Source organism: Trichechus manatus, unplaced genomic scaffold (assembly GCF_000243295.1).
Source record: "Trichechus manatus latirostris isolate Lorelei unplaced genomic scaffold, TriManLat1.0 scaffold00261, whole genome shotgun sequence".
Taxonomy (NCBI): Eukaryota; Metazoa; Chordata; class Mammalia; order Sirenia; family Trichechidae; genus Trichechus; species Trichechus manatus.
Genome location: NW_004444197.1, coordinates 1,928,847 through 1,946,687, shown reverse-complemented (window position 1 = coordinate 1,946,687; position 17,841 = coordinate 1,928,847). Strand labels below are relative to the sequence as shown.

The following is a 17,841-nucleotide window of genomic DNA, read 5'->3' as shown; positions in this document are numbered from 1 at the left end:
TGCTGGGCCTCAGAGTTTCTAACTCAGCAGCCTGGGAAGGAGCCAAGAATTTGCATTTCTAACAAGCTCCCACATAAAGCTGATGGAGCTGGTCTGCAAGTCACACTTTGAGAACCATGACTTTAAAGTACCATAAATGAGAGAATGGAAGAGCTACAGGCTTCGATTTTCTAGTTGGCATTTGCAACATGAAAGGTTGAACAGTCTGTGTACTATTTCAAGAAACCAGGCAGAATCCTCTAATACTCTAGATTTGTTGTCTTAGTTATTAAGTGCCGCTATAACAGAAATATCACAGATAGGTGGCTTTAACAAGCAGGAATTTATTTTCTCACAATTTAGGAAGCCAGAAGTCCAAATTCAGGGTGCCAGCTCTAGGGGAAGGCTTTCTCCCCTGTCAGCTCTGGGGGAAGGTCCTTGTCTCTTCGGCTTCTATTCTTTGGCTCTGTGGCGATCTTCATGGGGTGTGGCATCTTTCTTCCTCACCTCTGCTTCCTAGCTTATTTGTTTAATCTCTTTTATATCTCAGAAGAGACTGACTCAAGATACACCCTCCACTAATCTCATTAACATAACAAAGACAACTCATTCCCAAATGGGATTACAACCACAGGCATAGAGATTAGGAATTATAACACATATTTTTGGGGACACAACTCAATCCATAGCATCCATCAACTGAACCAAAATTAGATTTGGTACATTGTCAGTTTACACCAAAAAAGTTAGAATTAACTGTTACTCAAACAAATCCCAGGAGACGTGTGTTTGCTCATTTATTCAACAAGTGTGTATCGAGTGCCCACTCTGTGCCAAAGATGTTGTGAGGCAATAGAGGTTTGGGCACTGTCAAAGGTACCTGTGAGACTGAGTAGGTCACATCCTCTATGTGCCTCAGTTTCCTAACCTGTAAAGGAGATAACTCATATTTAGAGCACCTTCCAGCTTTAACATTTTATGAAGAACACAGTGGTATCATGGCTCAAGGAAAACAAATTCTGCCTACTTCTTGGGAAGCACGATGTGAAATGTGGGTAAGATCTAGCTGCTCCAAGGAGCCTGATCGTGACGGGGCAGGTGAAGCGCTGGCAGCAGTCCCGGCCCTGAGACCCTTTCGGCTGGTCAGAGTCCAATTCAATTCAATGAATGCCCCAGCTAAAGGTGCTGCCAAGGAGGTAGGTTAGTATTATGCCCAATACCAACCAAAGAATGTAAAAGCACCCAGCATGAAATCCATGTTCATAATTGGTACTCCCCTAATATAACATTTAATCACTCCGACTGCTGAAGGGAAAACTAGAGCTGCTCGCTAGAATTAAGGATGCTATGATAACCTCCTCGACCAGGGTTTTAAATGAACCTTGCGCTAACAGCTTTCCTGCTCTGAATGTAAAGCAGGATACAAGTGGAGAAAGGTGGGGCAGCCACCTGTGAAGGGCAGTCACTAATGACACCACTCTATTTCTGAGAGGCCTAGCTCCTGAATGAATCTCTAGATATTTCCTGGGCAATGCACTGACCCTTCAGACTCCATTGAGAATCTGCAGGAAACATTCCTGCTTTACTCTAGTTTACAGACAGAGAAACTGATACCCAGGGATGGCCACAGTTTGCTCAAAATCACCAGCAAATCAACTGTGGAACTGAGAAGTGAGGCTGGCTGATTTCTGACTCACCCAGGCTGCAACCTCTGATCACTACGCAGCCAGGGCTGAGGTGGGAAACAGTGTGTTTAAAACCAACATCTACTCTAAACCTGTATGTCAATGTGATATTAAGGTTAAACCGGTGGAAACAGAGTCCTGCAGTAGCAGTATCAAGGAGGGGCACCCACAGGGTGAGGCATACTTGCCCACGTATAATTTCAATAGCCCCTGCCAAACCAAAACTGATGTTTTCTCAATCTTATGTAAGATACAGCTAAAAGCAGATTTAGAAAACTATTTCTGTTGATGTAACACCTAAAAATTGAGGCTTTGGTGGTTCAGTGGTAGAATTCTCACCTTCCATGCAGGAGACCCAGGTTTGATTCCCAGCGAATGCATCCCATGTGTTACCACCACCCATCCGTCAATAGAGGCTTGTGTGTTGCTGATGCTGAACAGCTTTCAGCAGAGCTTCCAGACTAAAATGGACTACAAAGAAAGGCCTGGTGATCTACTTCCAAAAATCAGCCAATGAAACCCTAAGGCTCACAACAGTCTGATCCACAACTGATCATAGGGATGGCACAGGACCAGGCTGCATTTCATTCTGTTGTACGTGGGAGTCACCATGAGTTGGGGGCTGACTCTACAGAAGCTAACACCATCACCACCACCTAAAACTTAAGTACCAACAGTAAAACATACATCAAGACAAGCCCCTAGCCCTTACCTTCAATCCCTCCTTATACAGAATTCAGGAGCTCCTGACCTCCTTGAAAGAAGCTCCCTAAGGGGAGAAATTGTGCCTTTATATCTATCCCCTGCACGCAGCACCTAGCACAGTACCTGACACCAAGTTGACACCTAATAAGTACTCCCTGTAAAAGTAATGGCATAATCTCAGCCAGCCTGGCCAGCCACTGGCAGTGTGGACCAGAACAGGGCTCTAGGGAGGCCAGCCAGAGCCTTTTCGACTGTTACTCATGGCAAGACCGCTCCTAAGTCGTTTTCCATTTCCAGGGTAATGACTCCCACAGGCTTACTACCACCAATGTAAAGTGAGCTGCTTCCTTTATTTGTTCTAAAATACCCCCTTAAGTTTGTCAGTCCATGTTTTATTTAGGAACAAGATGGTGTTTAGCCTGTTTCGTCCTTTTGTGATTTCACAGGTGTCAGTCCTACTCTCATCCCAGGCTTCCTTTCTTCGGACTTGGAGCCCTAACCTTTTTAGATATGACTGCCTCTAACCAAGCTTGCCTCAGATTTATGATGTTCCATTTCCTTTTCTAGTCAATGGTGAAGAAATATAGACACAATTACCTTATTACATAAAATTTAGCAAATGATGCAATGACACTGGCCCAAGTAATGTGAAGCCTATGAAGGCTTGGAAATGTGTTTTAATTAATACAAGTAGGAGGCACTGTCTAAACTACAGCAGACAAAGAGCACAGCAACAAACCTGACAGGAGTACACGATGACTCCCAAATGCAGGCACCATTTTCTACAAGCCCCAGGAATCTCATCATTTACTTGTTTTAGACACCCTAACTAATGTCAACTAGTGACCTGCAGGTCCACTTGCTTTCCCCGATGCCACTTTGTGTGTTCCTGAGAGGCAAGGCTGGATGGGGAAGGGACTGCGGAACAGCCAGCGCCCATACCATTCACTTTGCAAATTTGTCTCTGGTTTGATGCCAGACAGAGAAACAAACATTCAGAGAGAAAAGAACCAAAACACTCACAATGATGTCAAAATAGAAAACCACCCACAATAGCTGATATACAATTTGCAGTGGACCACTGTAGTGAAATAAACACAAACATGGTGTTCCTTGGAAAAGAAAAAGTAAGTGGCAATAGAAATACAAAGGTAGCAAACTAATGTACCTCTAAGACACTCACTGGCAGACACATCCCACTGTCAAGACTAAACTACACCTGTAATATTATGTTCTCATTATGCCAAGTAAGTAGCAGAGAGTCCAGCAACAGTAAGTGCTCAGTAAATGTTGCTTTGTGGAGTGACAGGCCAAAGGAGCTGCCGGCATTACCACCACTGATGACTTTAAATCAAGTACCTTAGTGGCGCTTTCTCCCAGGAACCGGGCCTGATCCTGCTGATGAACAGGCTGTAATATCCAGCCCACTTAGGTCCATCTGGGGAAGTGAACCCCTTCCAGACCGCAGAGAGACACAGTGACCTGGCAGAGGTTAATGCATCTCTGCACGAGGACCAATAAGACTTTCTTCATTGAGATCAATCTCTGTTTCCATCCTCAAGGGCCTGGAAGATTTTACATTGAAATCTTTGTAAGCACTGAGACAAAAGAATCCATCACTAAGCTCCAGACTTAGAAACTGGCAGTTCTTGAGTTGCTGCCCAGGATGAAAAAAGGCCGAATCTAATTGAACCTTCAGGAGGAATTTGGCACAGAGGAGCATCGTTATCTGCACTGGAGCACGGCCAGACCTCTGGGTTAATACCCCAACAGGGGAGACTCATCAAGGACCTTATTTCTGGATCAACGGCAATATCTCTGATTTTAAAAAATGGGCTTTGGAAAAGTTTTCTCTTTAACCAAATCAATTCCACCAGTACCATATATGTCAGAGTCCTAACTCTTCTGCTTTACTGACTGTCTATAAAGCCTATAAATGGCTTTAAACACATGGCCCAAGCTGAGAATTGTTTAGTTATGCATTTGTTCTACTGCAGCAAGTCCTTCTGGAGACCTCCAGGGGCAGATGGAGCTACCTGGACTGATAACTGAAATATACTGTATCTGGTTTGGGTCTTTTCACCTTTCAATCTAATTAAAAAGAGTACCGGTGGGGGCCAAGAACTGGCCAAACCTATTTCTGTTTTGACTTAAATATACAATACTTGAAAGCAAAAAGAGGTGTAACACTCCTGTGACATTTCCAAGGGGTCTTCCATTTTCAACATTCTTTATGTTATCTATTTTATGTATGGGATCAGGCAGTGAATGGAGTTAGCCTAAAACTTATATTGGTACTTAAATGTCAAATTCAACCCCCCTTTCCCAAACAAGAATGTTTTAGTAAAATAACATTCTCAACCTAAACATGGGGGGTGGTGGGGGGGTACACTGATTTATCACATTAAGTGAGAAAGCCATAAAACGTTAGTAACAAATCTCCCCTGAAGACCCTAAATTTCTATGCTCCCGTTTGTGAATCAAGTTATTCTGCATATTCTCTAGAATCCCTCAGTTGTGGTATAAAGGGGCTATTATTACCAGAGAAGAAAAAAGAAAATTCAAAATTTAAGGATGAGGTGAAGGAGAAGAACTTAATTATTGTATCTCTCTCAAGAAGAAAAATTAAGATGCCTATGCTCAAGCATTGCAGGGTCTTTACCAATCCAAACCTTGAGTTCTTTGGAGGGACCATGACATTTTAAGGACTCAGGGCATTCAACATCCTTCTGGGGTCCTTAATCACTGACACATTTCTAAGTGCCCACTATAAGCTCGGGAGCCTAAGGGCTTGTAAAAATGAACTGTGATTACTACCCTTGAAAGGTCTCTAATCTGGTTAGGGAGACAGGCCATGCACATAAAAACAAGATCAGCAATGCAAGGTAGTGCTAAATTATTGCCTGAGGAAAGAATTGCCAAAGGAAAGATCTTTGCAATCTCAAGGTAGGAGGCGGCAGGTTTTATGGCAGACAGAGACTGGATCCCATCCTCTCCCTGAAATGGACCCCCAGCCCCCATCACTGTTTAGTGGGCTGAGTCCTTCAGATCTCCCTGAGTCTGACTGCACCTCCTCGAGGCCTTCATGGCCAGTCATTCTAAAATAGGTGGGTCTTACTCACCACCCACCTCTCACGGCACCCTGTTCTTTCTCTTCGAGAGCACTTATTTTCATTTGTAATAATATTTTTATTTGTTTTTCCTTGTTTAATACGTGTCTCTTTTTAGACTGTTAAGTTCCTTGAAAGCTGGTGTTTACTTTGTTGCTATTTCACTCCTGAATTTCCGGCACCTAGAACAAAGCCTGGCACACAGCAGGCTCTCAATGAACGTGCTGAATGAACGAATGAGCAAGTGGGTAGGAGTTCAATGAAAAGAAATGGGGAAAGCCAGCCCAACAGGAGGAAAGGCATAAACCAAGATGTAGAGTAGTGAGGAGAAGAAGTGACTGGAGTCAGAAGAATAACACACGAGATGAGAGAAAGCCAAGTCGAGACACTGGGCCATAGGGTCATTCTCTGGAGAGTCATGAACTCCAAGCTGAGAAGTTTGGACTTTGGCCTGTGGCAATAGGAAACCGAGGAAGGTTTTAGTTAAGGGAGGGTAATACAAAACAGGAATGTAATAAGGCAGCCAACAAGTAAGACTGACTAGAGGAGAAGCCCAGATGCAAACAGGTTGGGGTGATCCCAGGAAGATAGATGGCTGGGAATAGAGCAGAAGGACAGGACAGAGACTTTAGGAGGAAACTTTGGTGACTGACAGACAAGACAACAGGAAGAGGAAGGGTTCAGAGTGAAGGGCGCATGAGGTCTGAGCTATCCTTTATAGCATCTGGCTTGGGGTCATTTATACAGCACAGGTTTTCCCAGTCCTCGTTTGTCCCGCTTATTTCAAATGAAAAATTGGTACAAAAGCATCTTTACATGCAAATTAGGGTCATGGTGAGTTCTGTAGCTGGTAAAAAATGCCTGATAAAGTCGCATGGACTCGAGCAGGTCAATTATGCTGTGAAATGGAGAGTAGGTACAGTCATTGTTAAGTGATGGGGGAGGGGAAGACTCCCATTGTTTTTGCCAAAAAGCACGCAGGGGAGAGTCTGAGGGGAATCTCAACAGCAGGAAGAACAGGAGGCAGTTTCAAAAGGTAACAAGCAGCACTTTCTGAATGGCCTCCTACCGGGGGTGTGGGGCTCTGGATGGGTCACACACACTATCCTGGATTTGGGCTCACTGACAAATTGATCCCTTTAACTTATCAGTAAAGGAGGAAGCACATTGAACTCCTTGATGAAGCATTATCAGGTGCCATGAGACAAGTAGTTTTATCAGAAGGTATGATACAAGCTGTAAAGATGTCATACAACTTAAAGAGGAGCTGAAGAGCTGGACGCACTCAAAGGAGAATGGCCAGGACAGAAGTAAGTTGTGAACAAGTCATCTGAGGAGAGGGAGAAGGAACTGGGAGTTCCTGGCAAGGAAACCCAAAATTTGAGATTGGGAGAACACAACTGCAGCTTCAAATATCTGAACAACTCAGATCAACTCCTTGATTTGAGAAACTGCTAGAGATCACCATATCACTCTGCAGGCCACAAAAGAAAAATGTGACAGTCCTCCATCTAGGGCAGCAGGAAAGGGAAGGAATGATTTAGCCTTAGTATTGAAAAGAAAAACTTATACTTTCTTCTAGGAGCCCCCTCTCCCAAGTTACTTTCCGTCATACACACACAAATTTTTTTTTCCTGCAGTTGTGGGGTGAAGTAAGATAGCGCTGTAATAATTTTGTCTGAAATAAGAGGAACTGAAAAGTAACCACTAACTAATGCCAAAACAAAAGTTCGGCTCACCTACATTCTAAATACAATCCTGTTAAGACTTAGAAGCTGTGGCTCCAACTGGCTTTCCTCATTTATCAACTCCAAGGTCTTAAGCAAGTCATTTCAGCTCTCAAAACTTTAGTTTCCTCACCTGGAAAATGGAATCAAACAGTGGGCTAGATCAAATAGTTGTTAAAAAGCAACAGGAACCATTCCTGAAGCCAACTCGTCAGATAAAGATTAGACAGGACTATAAAACATAAAATTATACTCATGAAGAGTGTGCTTCTTAGTTCAAGCAGATACACGAAACTAAATGGGCAGCTCCTGTCCGGAGGCAGGATGAGAAGGCAGAAAGGGTCAGGAGCTGGTTGGATGGACACGGGAAACCCAGGGTGGAAAGGGAGAGTGTGCTGTCACATCACAGAGATTGCAACTAGTGTCACATAACAATATGTGCATAAATTTTTGTATAAGAAATTAACTTGAGCTGCAAACTTTCACCTAAAGCACAATTAAAAAAAAAAAAAAATCAACAGGATGCTTATCAGTCTTTATACAAAAACTTATTTACACAAAAATAAATGTCAGAAAAAACAAAGATTTAAACCTGAAAAATGAAACCATAGAAGTACTAGGGGGGGAAAAAAAGATTATTTTGTAATCTTAGAGTGGGGAAAGTCTTTTTAAGACACAAAATCTAGACGTTATTACAGATTGATGAATTCAGCTACATAAAAAATTTTAATTTCTACACAGTAAAAAAAATACAAAACACCATAAACAAAACCAAAAGATAACTTATATCATAAAGGAGTAATCTCTTCAAATATAAAAAGCTTCTACAAATGAGTAAGAAAGAGATAATCAATAAAAAGAGAAAAAGGAAAGGAATAAGCAGAACCCAGAAACAGAAATACAGTGGTTTTTAAACATATCAGAAGATGTCAATATCATTCATAATAAGAAACACACAATTTAAAACTATACCAAGATAACATTAAACCAAAACCCACTACCATCGAGTAGATTCCAACTCATAGTGACACTATAGGACAGGGTAAAACTGTCCCATGGTTTCCAAGGCTGTAAATCTTTACGGAAATTCACTACCACATCTTTCTCCCAAAGAGTGGCTGGTGGATTTGAACTGCCAACCTTTCAGTTAGCAGCTGAACGATTTAACCACTGCATCACCAGGGCTCTCAAGATAATACTACCAATCTGTTAATCAAAAAGTGATTAAAAGCTGACCACTCCCATGTTTGTAAGAATGTAGAGAAATAGGTTCTCTTTATACCTTGAGGGTGACAGAATACATTTAATATGCAGAAACTCTTTCACATAGCTGTTCAGTGTCTAGAAATTTACCTTAAAATGACTTTGTATAAGGATATGCATTGTAGTATTCCCTTTAATTAGTAAAACCTTGGTAACATCCAAAATACCCATCTACAGGGAACTTTTAAAATAAATCATAGTACACTCATACTATGAAATACTATAAAGTAAAAAAGGAAACTCTTCAGGTACTTAATAAAAATAATTTTCAAAATATATTATTAAATGAAAAAAGGTACAGAGCAGTATTTATAACATACCACCATTTATCTTAAAAAGAAAAAAGAAAAAATACTTAACATGACTGAAATGCCTGTTGTTGTTGTTAGCTGCTGTTGAGTCGGCCCCCAACTCATGGTGACCCCATGTGTTATGAAGTAGAACTACCTGATAGGGTTTTTGGGCAGCAATCTTTATGGAAGCAGTTTGCCAGGCCTTTCCTCTGCGGAGCCACTGGGTAGGTTCAAACCACTCATCTTTAGGTTTGCAGCCAACTGCAAGCAACCTGCGCACCACAGGCTCCTTATATCCTTATATTCTTCTGGAGGATACTCAAAAAGGCTGGGGAGAGGAACTGGATATCCAAGGGAACTGGAGGAAGGGAAGGGAGGTTTTTCACTACATATTCTTTGATACCTTTTAAATTTTAGCCATGTTCAGACATTATAATTTTTTTTTTTTTTAATCCCCAGGGTACAAACATTCTATTTCCCAGGTTGGTTTTGCCTAGATTTCTCCAATCAGTCAGATGTGGAGGTTGTTTAAGACAAATATTCCCTCTAAGGGCACACAGGCAGCTAGAGACCTTGGGGCTGGGAGATTTCTACCCCTGAACTGCCATGTAACAGGCAGGGGGCCATTCCCTGCCACTGCACCTCAAGTTCTACAGTGTTCTCTCCACTGTCCTAGGGGTCAGCACAGAGGGCTTAGCCAGCCCCTGAAGATAAAGCTCTCCAGGATCATCCACCTTCAGGGTGTCAGGGAGGGACAGTCTTCCCCCAGCAGAAAAATCCAGGACTACCGGTCCTTTGCATAACAGACACAAGGCACCTCTGTGATTTTTAGGGAAGTTCTGTTGAAAATAACTAGTTCCAAAGTGGAAAGGAACCAGAGTGTTTACACAGACCATAACATTTCAACTGAGTTTACATGCCTTTCTGGCTGTTTAAATTAGGACAGCCAAGAACAGACTGCCAGACAAATTGTCATTTGTAGGCCCCTAGTGAGCTCAGGCAGTTTTCCACCTGTCCAGACAAATAAACAGGTCGCCTTGAGTTATGGACAGGTGGTCCCTGTGGCGCCAGAGACTGGATCATTAGAGCTCATGAGAAGACATAGCAGAATGCCTGGGAGAGACTGGCTCAGCATCTGGGCCCTGTTCAGCATCTACAGCCCACCCACATTCTTCTTACCCACTGGCTACTCACCTGGTGACATCAAAAGGGAACATCTATGTTTAAAGACACCCAACTCTATATAGAGGAAAAAAATCAGGGAAACAACAGCAACAACAAAGATAAGAAAAGAATCAGGTGGCAACAGTGGCTGAAGAGAAAGGGAAAAGAAATGAAGTAAAAGTTAAGCAGAAAGGTGTACGTGTAACACAGTGCTGAATGGAATTTTAAATTTCTCTTAGAGGAGAAATTAATTGTAAACAGGAAAAGTAGCTCAATAACTCTATACGCCATCTTCCCTCCTATATCTGCATGGCTTGCTCTCTCACTGCCTTCTCAAAGAGGTCTTCCCTGGCTGCCCCACCTCACTGTAATCCTTACCCTTGATATTCTCTATCCCTCTTCTCAGCTTTATTTTTCTCTTTAGCACTCTTATCACCAACTAGCATACTATAAACTTTACTTATTTATCCTCTTTTACTTCTCCTTCCCTTCTAGCTTTTTAGAATGTCAGGGAATTGTGTCTGTTTAGTTCACTGTTGTATCCCCAGTACTTAGAATAGTACTTGGAACACAGCAGGTATTCAATGAATTAGTTAAATTAATGAATAACTGTAATAAAAATATACTTCAATTTTATATTATTGCCAATTATGTGAAAACATCCCTACTTGTTTCTAAGACACAGATGCTTAGAAATAATATAGGATGAACTGCTGTTTTAGCTGCCATCAGAGTAGCCCTAAACTCATGGTGACCCCGTGCACAATGGATCAAAATGCTTCCTGGTCCTGTGCCATCCCCATGATCAGTTGAGGATCGAACAGTTGTGATCCACATAGGGTTTTCACTGGCTGATTTTTGGAAGTAGATCACGAGGCCTTTCTTCCTAGTCTGTCTTAGTCTGGAAGCTCCATTAAAACCTGTTCAACACTATCGCAACATGTAAGCCTCCAATGACAGATGGGTGGTGGCTGCACGTGAGGTGCACTGGCCAGGAACTGAACCTGGGTCTCCCAAATGGAAGGCTCTAAATTATATAAAATCACTCAGTCTGCATTCTACTAATGCTACTTCTAGAAAAACAGAAGGAAAAGATACAAACCCAGAACCAAAGTATATAAACATAATGCCCCAGAAAATGTTTCCTTCTGTGATTCTCAGCACCTATATGCACTTTGGGTCTAGTGTCAAAGAAGAAAAGAAAAAAGAAATGAAACAAATAACACCACCAAAAAAAAGGGGGCGGGGGATGGAAAATTTTCATATTGTTAGCAATTTCCAATACCACAAAATCCCTACATGGTGCTTGATGGTGCGTCTCTTGATGTGGCTTCAGGAACCAGACTGCTTACAAATGAAATGGAGGCAAGCAGTGGGTGCGGTGCGGTAGGAGAAGTGAGAATATAAAAATGGGTAAACATTGGCAAAAATGTTAAAAAGAGAAAAGAACAAACCCTCCGGTGGAGAGGGCTGAGAAGGAAAGGCTATATTAGAAAAGCCTGTGCTTGGCTCTACCAGTAAAAATAAGAATGAAAAGGAGAAATAAATGTGAAAAAGGAGGAGGAAGAGGGTATAAAGACAGGGAAGAGCAGAGATGAAAAGAAGAAAAGGAGCAAAGGGAGGGAAAAGAAAATAAAGAAGCATGATGAGGGAAAAAAAAGGAACAGCAGCAGTGAGAAAATCTGGAGAAGCAGAGGAGAGCATGAAAGTGAGGAAGAAGATAAAAGTTAGGCTCCCAGACTCCAGGGGTGTAACAGAGGGACCGTGGGGTGGGGTGGGGGTTGAACATATTGATATTCTTCTCCCTAGTTAACAGCACAACCAGGTTTCCAGATCCCCAGCTTATTCACAACACTGTGGTGTCTCTTCTGCTGGCACAAAGCTAATGGAAATGCCCACATATATTGTTTTTAATCTAGGCTAACAAAAATCACTTGGCTTTTTCAGATAGAAAGGCTAAAATGGTTTATTCAAGACCACCTATAAAATAAGTGAGATTTTTAAAGAATGAAAGAAAATACCTCAATCTTACTAGACCACTTAAAACCAATGGATATTTGAAGGGTGTTTCCATCTAGGACAAAAGTTGTGACTCCTGTGTATATTGGGAAGCAACTTAAATAGACACTCAGGCTCCAATTTGTCCCAGGGGTAGGAGTGTCACATTCTTGTTTAGAGTGGGAGGGCTTTGCTCAGCAAAAAGGACTACACAGCATGCTTGTTTAGATAATAAAGAACAATACATACTGCAGAACATGGTGTGGGAAGCTTAGCCGTTATCTGTGGAAACTCGACCCCAAATCTCTTTATTTTACATGTATGTCATTCTTCTTCTTGCACACCCAACCCTCAAGGGTTAAAAGCAGGCAAAGCCTCTGTGGACATGAACCAATCAGCTTTTCTCCTGATGACATCACGTCTGTAACTGGACATCAAGCTGGAAAGGGTGAGGTGTCTGGGACCTGGCCTGGAAAGGTGCCTTCCCTGCTGCCGCCACTGACACTTTTCATCAAGGGACTTAAGAGCCAATGGGCTCCCTCAATTATTTCAGATGAAATCAGGACATTCCCAAGATCCCTGACCAGAAATTATTCTCAGCGTATGCAAAACACATACAAAGCAAGTCCCTGCGCTTCACTCATTTCTCACTTGTTTAATATTTATGAAAGCTGATTACAAAACACATTTATCACTTAAGCCTTCAGCCAAGTTTTAAATGACTCAAATGTTTATGCTAAGTAGACAAGCGGTCTTCCGTGGGTTTCTCTTTTGTAAGCTTCAATCCCATTCAAAGGAACGGATGTGAGAGACCTATCTGACCCCACAGACTTTTTATACATTCAAACCACAGTCTGACCAGAAAGTTATTTTTGTTCTTTTTATAAGGTACTTATTTCAGAGTTTAATTGCTGCTGTTGTGTGTGTGTACTCATGGGTGCATCAGACAGCGCAGGGACAGAGGATGAAAATATAATTTAAAAGGATCCTAATACAGGAACACACGACTGAAATGCTGGCAGCACTGCTAACTTGGTAGAAGGGAAAACAGGTCTCTCCTGTAGTTGAAATGGGAAATACTTCAAGTCAAATGATGAATGTTTACTGCTTCCCAGCACCCTGAACATCCAAGCCTTCTGGTTCATTTGCCAATGAAGATTAATTTACAATTTACATCGAAGAGCCATGCTTACTGCTCCAGCACACAGCCATCAAGACTTGCTTAGAGTTGATAGAAACAGTGCTAAAAATATTCTGGGCTGCACAGGGTCCCAGCAGGAAAAAGATGGCACATTCAAACTGGGCAGTTGAAAGAGCTTAGTGAAGGGATTATTTATACAGGTTTGAGCAAGGGGCAGCACAGTACCTGGGAGCTGGTCACAGCCTGGAGCCCAGACCTGAAGGGTCAAAGGGAGGGACTGGTTACCAGAACCCAGAGACAGCAACTGTGGGGAGAGGACCAACTCACAGGAGTGGTGGCCTCCAGTAGAAGGAAACAGCTAATCCAAGATTCCCGTGGCCTATTGGTGCAGCCCATACAGGTCAGCCTCCTGGGGCACACACAGAAGAGTAGGGAATGGGGCTGTAGGGCAGATAATATCCTGCACAGTATCTAACAATTGGAGAATGGTTTAAAAAACAACAAGCCAACCAACCTTATGATACAGCAATACAACAGAATACTAAGCCTTTGAGAATGAAGATCTTGTTATGGACTGAATTATGTTCTCCCAAAATATGTGGGTTAGAATCCTAACCCCTATATCTGTGGATGTTGTCCTGTTTGGAAATAGGGTTTCCTTTGTCATGTTAATGAGGCCACAGCAGTGTAGGGTGTGTCCTAAACCTAACCACTTCTGAGTTATAAAAAGAGCAGATTAGACACAGATGCAGGCACACACAGGGGAAGACAGAGGGCATGTGAGGATCGTCTAAAAGCAAAGGAACCTCAAGAATCACCAGGAGACACCAGAAACTAGGAGAGAGGCTCACGGAAGGAATCAACATGGCCCAAATCCTGATTTGGACTTTTAGCCTCCAGCCTTTAGAACTCTAAAATTGAGAAAATAAATTTCTGTTCTTTAAAGCCACCCACTTGTGCTATTTGTGTTACAGCAGCATTAGCTAAGACAGATCTGGATGCAGATCTTATTGACACTGCCATGGTAAGATATCCACAATATGTAGAAATTAGGTAAGAAATGCAAATTATAAATCACTAAATATCTAAGACCCCCAAATTTGGATATACATCAAAATGTCAGCAGAGGTTAATTATGTGTAGAGGAATGTAGGTGACTTTCTCACTTCTTATCTACATATTTTTAAAGTATTACTTCTACAGGTTCTCAGCTTATAATTTCTACTATGCCTCAGAGATCACTAGTGCTTCGACTGGACTGGAGAACAGAGAAAATATCTCCTGAAGCTTGGATTTAGATCTTCTCTTAGGCTGTACTCTTTTAAAGGCAAATTCTATTACTTCTATTACTAATAGGAAATAGGGAGAATGCTAATGTTACTAATGGATGGTATCTCAGAGGTTTACCTTAACCAGGCCAACTTTCATAAATTGTTTTGTCCAGGCTAATTAACCAACTGTAAGGAACAGTTTGTATTGGAGAAAGTGAGTCCAAATCCACTACCTGTGCATGTTGTGCAACTATAAAAACCATCTTCCCAAACAACCAACCAATCAAGCATCCACGGCTGGCCATTCACAAAGAAGAATACTTTTGAAAAATAAATAGTAGAGAGGGCCACAGATTTCTCTCTAACCTCTCTTCTCTCAGCGTTAGGCAGAAAAGCTCATTAATTTCTCAAAGAAGAACAATGGGAGGTGTCTGCCCTACTTTTCCAGGCTGGGGCTTTCATCTCTGGGGTGGGGCAGAGCCTTGCAGGAGGATCACAAGTTGAAGGGCTTGTACTCCACTGCTTCCCACAGCCACTCCACCACCACCTGACCCCAGAGGACCATCCTCAAAGAGCTCTGCCCCCATAAGGTCTGAAGATACTTCAGGCCTCAGTTTCCAATCTCCAAAGCTCCAGGCACAATAATAATATTAATATCTACCATTTAATCAACACCTTTCGCATGCCAGGAAGTGTGAGGTATTTAAACCCATCTTCTCTCACTGGTAAAACAATTATGAAACAGATTTAACTGCCTCTGTTTTATGAATAAGCATAACAAAACCGAGGCTTCCTGAGGCCATCCAAGCACCAAGGTAGAGTAAATGGTGGAGCTGGGGCTCAAAACCAATCTGCTGATCCCTGAGCCGGAGCCCCGTCCGCTACCCTGCAGTACCTTCTAGGAGAGGCCTGGCAGACTCACTCACAGTTAACACCATCTGTGCAGTGATCATAGCTGCCCAGGCCCGGAGAGCCTTCCCCACCCTCCCCAGGCCTCACAGTGTAGAGCTGGGCTGGGCCCAAGTTCCTTCATAGCAGCTTTCCCCACCTCCTGGGGATCTAATGACAAGAAGAAGTCATCAAGCACAGGATATGGCAAAGCAGCCATCAGGCACTGGTCAGGGGTAGGGTGGGGAGCAGCATTAACTAATGCCCTGTTCTGAGAGAGAGTGCCAAAGCTCTGAGTTTACGGCCAAACACTGGGGAGGAATGCTACTGAAGTTTCTCTCTAGATAGAGACATCCACAGTGTAATTATGACCACAGTATAATATAGATATCCACAATATAATCCACAATATACCCAAGTATAATATAACTCAAAAGCAATGTTGAAGGGTTATACAGAAAGGGTCCTCTGATGTTTATTATGCAAGTAAAGCTTAATCTTCTGAATTCTTTCCAATAAGACTTCAATTGCCTTTATGTTTTTTTTCAAACGCTGCTCCTAGCTGCACTACAGAACTGGCCCAGGTACCTAGACCTCCAACAGCCCTGGTTCTGCTGTACCCACCTGCAGTCTCTACCTGTCCATGAATCTTCTTTCATTAAGATGCCAAGTGACAAACGGTTTATTGGCCCAAATGGCCAACTGGAATTACACCAGGCTTTGCCTCAGTGAGTTTACTTTTCTTCTTCAGAAGGAAATGGTGATGCTCATAAGACTGCTTGGCAGTGCTGCATCTTAACAGAGCAAGAGCATCTTGTGAAGGACCACCTAGCACTACTAACCTTTTGTGGAGGGGGAGGGTGTTCAGGAAAAGGAGCCATAAACAACAGGTAATTTGTTAGATGGGTTTAGAAATGCCCCGAGTGATAGGAGGGAGGTTCCATAGAAGAGAAGGCAGGGCCGTGCTTAAAGAGGCACCTGAATTATTTCCATTTTAGGGACTGTCCTCTACTTTTCAGAGAAAGCTTTCTTTCAGCCCATCTGAAGGATTCTGAGATAATACCTGTTAAATCCAGTATTCACTTTCTGGCCTCACGTTTAAAGCCCTCTCACTGTCTTGTCCCAGTCTCACCTTCTACCGTTAATTCGTATTCTCCCATACACAACCTCTGGAGGCCTGGTGGTACAGTGGTTAAAAGTTTGGCTGCTAACCAAAAGGCTGGCAGTTTGAATCCACCAGGCACTCCTTGGAAACCCTCTGGGGCAGTTCTACTCTGTCCTATAGGGTCGCTATGAGTCAGAATCAACTCAATAGAAACAGGTTTATACAAACTCTACGCTCTAGAGAAAGCAAATGACCTAAGCTCTCCCACCTCCATGGTTTTCTTTTTCTCATGCTTGTTTTCATAGCCCAAACCCTTTCTTCATTCCACTAGCTTCAATCTGGTCTTAAGCAAAACACTTGGTTCTTTAATTCCACACCAAATTCTACTTCTCTGGGATCTTTCCTGAAGCCTTCTTCTACCCTCTCACACCTCCTGCCCCTCTGCCACTTCAAAGCATATTGCACTTATCTTTAGCTTCCTCTTGAACAGCCTCATATTCTTAACCTGCCTTATCCTATAATTGACTGTGAATTAGTAAAACTCTGTTTTGAAAAACAAACCATGAGTGCACATTCCTACAGGGACCAAGAGCTGTCACCCTCATATGGATTCTTCCTCATGTTGCTTGGCATCTAGTTTTGGCTCACCAAATCTTCATTTATTAAACAGTGAAAATCATCTTTCACAAAGGATTCCTCTGACCCTGACTAACAGGGTCCTAAGCCTCATCTTATCTGGAGATAACCATGCTGGAGGAATTTGCCCCCGCCCTGTTCCTACACTGGGTTTGGTTTACATAACTTTGCAGCTGCAACCCAAATAGAGTTGGGTAGGGCATTTAGTCTACAGATTGCTTAAATGGACATGTCAGCTGTACTGTTCCCCTCCTTGTGGAGAGCTAAATTCATCTCTTGAAAATGTTCCTGGGAGACAGACCCAGTCCACTTCAAAGGCAGCTTCCTCCCAGCAAGAAGCTTGCAAGGGTAGCACTTTAACATTCCCTGAGTGTTTACCACCCTTTGAGAAACACATTCTTCTGCCTAATAAGACATGTCACAGGTCACTGAAAAATATTTGAGTAAACATATTTCCAACCATTTTATAACAATGGTAATGAAAGGAACCTGGATTTCACACTCCAAATGCCTTCTCCTCACTGATGTCTCTTTGTTTCCTGAGTCTCTTAGCCCACTGCCTCACCAACCTGGGAATGTGGGATGGGCCAGACATTTCTGCTGGGAGAGGCACTTGGTCGTCCAGGGGAACACAGTAAGAACAGTCATGGAGAAGTGAGGAAGAAAAAAGTCCCTTTTTGCCCTTCTTTCAACAGCTTTTCCCAAAACCCTCCTCTTCCATAGCTAACGCGGATCTTCCTCCTTCCTTCTGAAGGACTCATAGGAAGTACTCTAACTCTTCTTAAGCATCTTCAGGGTGACCATGACTCTCTCAATGGGGCTAATGGGATGCAAATATTTTCAAACAGCATGTCATTTCCAGGAACTGCCCCTCCC

At 42.6% G+C, this 17,841-nt stretch overlaps 1 protein-coding gene across 1 annotated transcript in view; it reads right to left on the bottom strand.

The window, feature by feature from the left end:
* LOC101359077 (ankyrin repeat and SAM domain-containing protein 1A) overlaps positions 1-17,841 on the bottom strand; it is a 168,792-nt gene that overhangs the window by 23,972 nt on the left and 126,979 nt on the right. The window lies entirely within an intron of this gene.